Source organism: Pelmatolapia mariae, linkage group LG3_W (genome assembly GCF_036321145.2).
Source record: "Pelmatolapia mariae isolate MD_Pm_ZW linkage group LG3_W, Pm_UMD_F_2, whole genome shotgun sequence".
Lineage (NCBI taxonomy): Eukaryota > Metazoa > Chordata > Actinopteri > Cichliformes > Cichlidae > Pelmatolapia > Pelmatolapia mariae.
The window spans coordinates 35,071,140-35,079,672 of record NC_086229.1 but is presented as its reverse complement, the minus strand read 5'-3'; the positions used below and the strand labels follow the sequence as shown (position 1 = coordinate 35,079,672).

The 8,533-nt window shown below is 41.9% G+C and overlaps 1 protein-coding gene across 1 annotated transcript in view; it reads left to right on the top strand.

Annotated features, from left to right (window-relative positions):
- LOC134622284 (NACHT, LRR and PYD domains-containing protein 12-like) overlaps positions 1 to 8,533 on the top strand; it is a 1,346,881-nt gene that overhangs the window by 518,332 nt on the left and 820,016 nt on the right. The gene's annotated exons all lie outside the window — the stretch shown is intronic.

The following is an 8,533-nucleotide window of genomic DNA, read 5'->3' as shown; positions in this document are numbered from 1 at the left end:
AGAGTGAGGGTGGGGTGCACCACAGCAGCATGCTGGGACTGCTGAGGGTGGAGGAGGGAGTGATGATGACATCAGAGCAAAGCAGTCAGCAGCACAGAGACCAGTGAACACACAGTCTGTTCATCTTTGCATAGATACAATATATAGCACAATATTGAATGACAGAGACACGCTGTGTGAGCTTCCACAGATACACTGACGTCAGCATCCAGAGTCCTCCTGCTGCTCCCCCCTCAGAGCCCCGTGATCAGCACCAACACATTCAGTTAGATGACAGAGTCCAGCTGCAGCTAGAATCAGCTCTGTGAACAACAGCACAGCGTCAGTGTTTCACACTCAGTGAAAGGAGGAAACAGCAGAAGAACACCATGTGTGCTACGTTTCCCAGGACACACTACAAACTGCACAAATACAGCACGTGGAAGGACCTGGAGCTGCATTTAAAGAGAAAAGACAGCGTGATGTCCTGTATGGACAGGTGGAAGGAACCAAGTCCTCAGCTGAAACACTCGTGTTTGTCCACAGACAGGAAACACAGCAGGAAACAAAGAAGCTCATGGATAACACACTTCCTGTCAGTCACAATGAGGCTGAAGCCAAACACAGAAAGGTGTTTTTGTCCAGATGAGCCCAGAGAAGAAACACGAGTGTTCACAGACATCAGAAGCTCAGAGAGGTGAAACATGAGGTTGGAGTCCTCGTCAGCATCCAGAAGAGCTGCTGTGAAACCCTGAGTACTCATGACAGACTCTGATGGCACAAACACATCATGATTCAAACATGAAGACAAACATGGAGCTCCTGATCCTCCTGCATGAGAACAAGCTGACATGAGCGCTGTGTCTGAGAGTGTCTCCCTGTCACAGTGACAAGAACACAGCTGCTGCTCACAGTCATTAAACTGACCTGAGGTCAGCTGCTAGCACGTCTCTGTGCTCCTTACATATGACCCATGTGACCTCACATCAGTGCTGTGGATGACTGTAGTCATAGAAGAGTAGAGCTGTAGCAGGTGGTGTGAGGAGGAGGAGGAGGTGGTGTATTCTAGTTAACGCAGTACTGAAACACTCCAGCAGAGGGCGCTGTTAAGTCCTTATTGTAACACAGTTACTGTGTGCAGTTATACTTCATACATAATCTGCACTTATTTCCATCAGACATGCTGTCAGTAAATGATTGGTTTCTATTGATTCTACTTCCTGTTGACTAGTTTGATGACAGTGAAACAATCACAGCTGATTGTGTGATGATGTCACTGTTACATTCAGTGTGTGTGACATCATGTTAGTGCAGCTGATAACAGCCTGGTTCTGTTAGAAACACATGAACGTGTCCATAGATCAGTGTGTGTTTAACATGAGAGCTTCAGCCCTGCTGATGTGTTCAATAAAGACATGCAGGAAAACTGATGAGACTCTGAAATAACTCTTTATATTTATAATGTAACTCTGCATCAAAAGAACAACAAAGGATCCCAGACAGCTTTATGTGAACAAAGACCATGTTTCTGTGTTTCTAACAGTTTGACATTATTAGTAAACAGACTGCAGTGAACAGGATTTATAAAGAGCTTATATATAAAGATATGACAGCTGTTTGTTGATCACTCTGTGTTTGGACCTGATCAGTCCAGCTGTTTACTTGAAATATGTTCATTTACCTGTGACGTTATATTTATGTTCTTGTCTCTGTTAAAAAAAACACATTTTAATGTCCCTCAGATTTTTCTCCCAGATGAATAAATATAAAAATGACACAAACTGACTGCAGCTACTTTTTGTCCTTTCTGTCAGAAACCTTCATGTGACTCATGAGAGACACGTTTCAGCTGTTTGTGACAGATCAGAGGCCAACAAGTCATTTCTAACACTTTCCATCATTGTTTAGCACAAACACATGTTGACACAGCAGCGGGGCCGCAGTGAGAGTCAGAGCCAGGAGATAAAAACTCCTGTTTGACCACAGCCTCACTTTGTTCCTGCAAACACTTCCTGTTGTTGACTGGGTGGAGTCAGGAAGCCAGCGAGGCCCTGCAGGACTGAGACTGCAGACTGGGACGTGCTCTGTGATGGAGATCAACAGCATCACTGACTGTTTCTGTGAGGACACCATCATCCCAGCAGGGCTGTTTCCCAACAACAAGCCTGGACCATCAGAGACCTGAAGCTGCTGCTGAATGAAAGAAGAGGATCTTCAGGTCTGGAACAAGGACGAGCTGAGAGTGTTAATAACGTTACTAATGTTCAGCTACACTTTACTAGGTCACATCTGTGACACACGTCACTTAAATAAAGAAGGAAATATTGGCTCTGTTTTATCTGCTGGGCCCAAAAGTGACTCCCCGTATTTAAACTGCTATGAATAACTTGTTGGTCTATAATATGTGAAACATGTGTCAAATGTCTCCATCATGAAAGATATCAGGTCATCTTGAGCCACAAAAACATTCCTATCATGAGGTAGAAGCTGGAATCAGTTTGTTGCAGAGGGACGTTTATATATCCCATATTTATCCAGTTAAAGTCACATTGAAATTCAAAAATGTCTTTTCAAGAGTCGTCTGTCCAAGAGGAGCAGAAACAAATATAACAACAGTTATTTAAGCTGTTTTAAAGGCCACAAAGGAGCAGATTGGTTATAATGCAGCTGCTTCAGAGGAATAAAGATGAAACACTGGTTTTATTTCATGTGTAACACCTTTCAATCATGTGTTGACTAAAGTCTATTGACCAGTATAAGTAAAGACATCACACACACACACATGGAAACACTGAAACCTGTTTTTGGTGCAGCAGCGGTCCCAGCTGCTCGCCTTTATCTAGACTGGGTCGGCTGCTTATCTCAATATAATCAATGTTTAAAGTTCTCAGTGTTTCTGTGTTGCTTCGTATAGGATCTCCCAGCATCATCACTGTGCTGTCCAATCATTGTGTGCTAGGTTACCCTTATAGTGCGATGTGTGTTTGCAGAAAGAGAAGCATGTGTGTCAAATATAAGCACAGAACAGAAAAAGCTGCCAGTTTCTTCTATTTAGAGTCAAGTTAGTGTTTTGTGTCTTTGTTTGAGGCCTAATGTCAAGCAGAGGTGTGTGTAACTGCACTGCTCTGTTATATGTGTGAAATGTGTGCTTCAGCATCATCTTCGTCACTGCTGATTCCTTTGTGTCATCATGTGTTGAGAAGAGAGAACAGTTATAACGGAGGAGCAACAGGAAGCCCTGAAATCTGCATCAACAAGGAAGTGTTGGCTCACCAGTGATCCCAGCAGAGCCACTGGTTTGGCTCCAGTTGTTCTAGATTCAATGATGTTGTTCCTACAGATACATGTTAGCATCTTTATTGTAGTAAAGTCTTGTAATGTGAAGCTAGAAAAAAGGCAGCAAACAGCTCCATGATCTGATCTTAATGATGTTGTTTTTATTTCTGTCTTTCAGAACTGGATTGAAACTATCAAAGGTCTAAAAACAGCCTCAACCCTCCCAAAGACAAACTTTACACACGTCATCTTTCAGCTACAATCTTTGTTGCAGGGATCTTCTGCCAAACAAGGCTGAGAGAAGATTTCTTACAGCTGTCATGTTGATGCTGTTTCAATCTTTGGGCAAACACACTCATATATTAGGGCTGATATCAGGGCTGCACAAGTTCTTTGTGATCATGAATAATAGAAGTGTGCCTGTTGAAGATCATGTTTGCTACATGATTATATGTCCTGTTATTGTTCTGTATTATATTCAGCTTTCAGCATCCTTTCCCAGCCCCTGTTACACCATCCATACAAAGCCAATCTGACTGTGAGCCAATGTGTTTGATAGTTTGTGTTGGATCAATAGATTTGACAGACTTGGTTCTCATCCAGAGGGAAACAGTCCAAATTCAGATCTAATGAAATGATGGAGGCTGTTTCCTACCACGGTGCTAATGTGTGACTAACAAGGCTCATGGTCTCCAGCAGACAAGCGCCTGGAATGAGGTGAACTGAGTGTTGCTTTGGTGGGTCTGTGCCCACGTCATGCATCAGGATTCATATTGGCAATAGTTCATATCTCTGTTCTTTAGCCTTCATCACAAAGCTGTGAAGGAAAAACAAACATCTACCAGGATTTGATGGATGCAAAGTCCACTGAGCTCTTTGTCATTTACAAACTTGTCCAACCAACAAGAGCACAGATGAAAAACACAGTGACACTTAAAGGATTTTGCCATATATGAGCATAGATTACTTTCATATAGATTTGCAATGCAGGCTTTTGGTGAGCCGCTGGGTTGTGTCTAATAATCATCTCAGCATTTTACAATAGAATAGCTCTTTATTAGCTCTTCATTTATTGTTATTGGACATGAAACAAGGAAGCTGTGTTTCTCATTGGATGTTAGTTTCATGTTCATCAGGATCATTTTCTAAAGAGCTGATATTTAGACCATTTACTGCACTGGCTGCACATTCTGTCTACATTTCTCTGTATGTGCTGTGTTTGTCTTTCATATTTCTCCATATTGACACAAACAGTGAACAGCAGTAGATCTACTCTTCATCTGTTTTAGGCCCAGTGAAAGATCTGAAGCAGAAATGGTGTCATTAGGAGAAGAAGAACGGCGAGGAGGCAGCAGCTCTTAAAGATGAAACACAGCAACTTAGCCCTGAGCTCAGAGAGCTTCACATGAAAAAGCTCCTCAAGCAGATCATGTCAGAGGTTTGTCATCAACAGGAGGAACTGTTCATATCATAGAATGAAGGATGCTGTCAGCTGGATGAAGAAGGTTATTTAATGGCAAACGTTCACATTGAAGTCAAATTGTTGTGGTGTTGAACAGATTCATGGACTGATTGTCTCCAGAATGTTAGAAGAGCTTCAATGAATCATTAGAAACAACTTACAGCTGCACAGTTGTGTCAAACACATCTTTGTGTCATTTTTGTGTTTCTACATGTGACACACGTCTAAAACATGCACACAATTTGAAGACAAACAGGGATCATTTGTTCCCACAGCCAGATGCTGAGAGCCATTTCCTTGTAGTCCTGTGTCTATATATATGTAGCATTAGATGTTATTGGAATGATTGTCAGCTTTGATAGTTTCATGTATGTTTAGCTGGACGGCTGTTTGATCCTCCACATGTTTAAAGGTGTCCAGTCCTGAGACACTGGGGGTGGAAACAGCTGTGATGTCATTGGACTGTCACAAAGACAGAAGTGCATGAAGTGAGCAGCCAAGGAGCCGCTGATGTTTTGGATTCAACAGCATTTGAAAGGTTGACACAGACACATTTGCACATAGAAAGCTGAATTTGTCATATGCCACAGTGAACTCACTGTTCAGTGTTTTTCAGGAAGCTTCTTAACTGCCTCTGCTGCCAAACAAGCAGCTGATGTCCTTGAGAAGAAGCTGAAGAAGTCTTCAACAACAAATACAGGAAGTGGACTTTCAAATACTAGATTCACTTTAGACTCACACAAGAAATGACTCAACTAGCTGTGTTTGATTGACTCCTTTGACTCTATGAAAGCTCAGTGTGTGTCTGTACACAGACTGTTGTGTTGGACTATTATTCAGTTGTTTTCAAATGTCTGCATCTCAGTGTAGATGAGGCTGGGGGTCATGGGAGGCCACCATAGCAGTCTCTTCAACGTCATGACATCATCATAAATGCTGCTGGACTGTCTGATGGGCTGACGGTGAAAAAGCCGTCGGGAAGGAAACAGAAGACATTTCAGAGGCTGCAGCAGATTTCTTTGATTTGGGGCCTTTTTCAGCTTTATTGGACAGAGCAGTGAAGATAAGTGACAGCAAAGCAGAGGGAGAGAGAAAGGGGGCGTGGTCAGAATCAAAGCCAGGCCAGCTGCTCTCCACCTCGTGGCACATGGTCACCTGCTCATCCTAGTGAGCTCCACCAGCAGCCCTTTCACACAGTTTACACTGTCAAACACTGTGTGTGGACCTCAGCTAATAATAGGCTCCATTTAAGTCTGGACTACATGCTTTTATACTGTTTTTATTCCATCAGCAGCTCAACATCATGAGCAGCTTTGACATAAAGACATCAAACTCAAGCTGACTTTAAACTGGATCTACTTTTAATACAGGGGCTCAAAAACAACCAACATCTTTATTATATATCAGGACAGAAAGTCATCTCAAATGGAAAACAGCTTTATTTGGAATAATCAGCACTATCAACTGGTTTGGGATCAGTTTCATGTCTTTCCAGCTTCTCCAACAAAGTTCCTGTAAAATCAGCATCTTTATTGGTTTGATAGTGATTGATTATTCAGTCCCAATCTGCTGTCATCTAAAGAACAAAATGATGTTTCTATGAGTCAAAAAGCTCCAGATGTTGTTCACAAAGAAAACAAAGATTAGGAAGTTAAACACAAAGTGTTTGGAGCCAAAATGTTCCCAAGCTGCTCTTTTTGAAATGGCAGAGGTACAGTGGTGTCTAACAGCACACTGTGGAAGGCAAACATGTTCTTGTTGGATGAAACTTCATGAATCCTTTGTAGATTTGAGCTTTTGGAGCCTTTCTTTTCTCTTCAGGTGTACAGAGGCTGAGGAGGCAGGTGAAGCAGGTGGAGCTGTTGTAATGCTGGCAGAGGGTGTGTCTTAGTAACTCTGTGAGGTAGAACTGGATCCAACGTTGTGGATGTGTTGATGTTGGAGCCATTAAGATTCTCTGCACACTGTAGGATTTCCCTTTGATTCACTGCGGGGGCATTTTGGAGTCTGTCAGTGAAACTCTTCATATTTGTGTTTGACACCAGTTTATTGAAACAGAGAAATGTGTCATGCTTTTGTTCGGCCTCCACAAATATACACATTTGTTCATTGGTTGGACTTTTTGGAAGGAGACACATTGAAAACCATGTTAATAAGATCTTGTTGTTTCCTGTGGATCCGACACAGAGAGTGGACTTCAGACAGAAAGCGTGGAAGAGATTTTAGAGGCCGTGTGTGGCAACAGGAAGTTTCTGTATGTTTGCTGATCTTCCATGTGGAAAACAACACGTGATGTTTGTGAAGTTCTACAATGATCATTGTTCTGACAGCATTTTGAGTGGGAACAGTTCAAACTGGGAGTAGTGGGAGTTATTTACTGATTGAAACAAGCTGAATGTTTCTGTGCACGATGAAGATCAGCAGCTCAGCTGATCAATGAATTGACATCTATCAGTCATTTCATGAGATGAAGTCATCAGCAGACATTTGTTCTAACTGTGTGATAAATGTCAGAACGTCAGGGCTCTGCTTTAGTCACTACTTGATGATCATTGGCTCATTGTTGAATCACGTGGCCCAGTCTGACCTCTGACCCTTTGCTGCAGGTCTTCTGTGTTATCTCCACTTTCATGTCTGATCTTCTGCTGTATCGTCCAAAATAAACATCTGAATCATTTCCAACACTTCAGCAGATCTTTAGTTTGGGCAGCACAGTACAAAATAACACATATTGTACTATACTGCCCACTTCCTGATCTTATTGGATCTGTGTGTGAGGTTGGTGAAGGAAACACATGTTTACTGAGTGAATCGCTGCCATTAGGAACTAGTTTTTATATCACAGCCTAGAAATCACACAGGACCATTTCTGCAAGTGAAAAGTCCTAATTGGAGGAAAATCATTGTGTAGTTTGTGCAACTGAAGAATTGTCCCAACTACATGTGCTGCTGACCTTTGACCTTTTCTTTAGGTGCACAGAGGAGGAAACATCCTGAGGCAGTGCTACAGATGTCTTCAAATAAAGTGGTGTATTATCCATGTTTTCTATGGATCACATCAATATCCTGATCTAACAAGCCCCCTTTTTGTGGATTTTAGAGCCTCTGACTTTTGCTGCGTCTGCGTCTCATTTCAAGCACAAGAGCAAGAAGTGGATGAAGAAATGGGGCGAGTGGGGTCAGTGTGGTGCATGTCAGCTGTGCTCATGCTTTCACAAAGAACATGTGTATTCATTGGCAGCATTCAGGTGCACTTTAGTCTTCATAATAATAAAGTATTGTGACTTTATTATTGTGAATCCTCACAGTCATGTTGCAGCTCTGCTTTGCTTTAAGAAAATGTTCTACCAGGATGTTACTTTCCTAAACGTGTTCTCCAAATGTTCCCAAAGACTTTGTTCTAAGTAGTTCTACATGATGAAACATTCACACTAAGTTTAAGAAGGACACACAAACACCATCTGTCCTTTCATCATGTGTACAAACGTGTTCAGATGTCAAATGTACCGTGAATGGATGCAAATGTGGATCGTTCCAATAAAATGAGACAGTTTTGTAAGTGGATCCCAGTTTGAAGTTCATTGAAACCTATAAGAACATGTTATTCAAACCAACTTTATCCAACAGGAAGAAGCATCAGGGGAACAGGAAACATTCAAACATGTTTACTGTAAGAACTGCACAAAGGAAGGAAACACAATCCTACACACGAGCACTTTAAAATGGACATTTAGCTTTTCAAACATCAGGGAGTGCTGCAACAACAACACTGTGCCCATTCTGATCAGACTGAAAGATTTATAGAGATTTATCCAT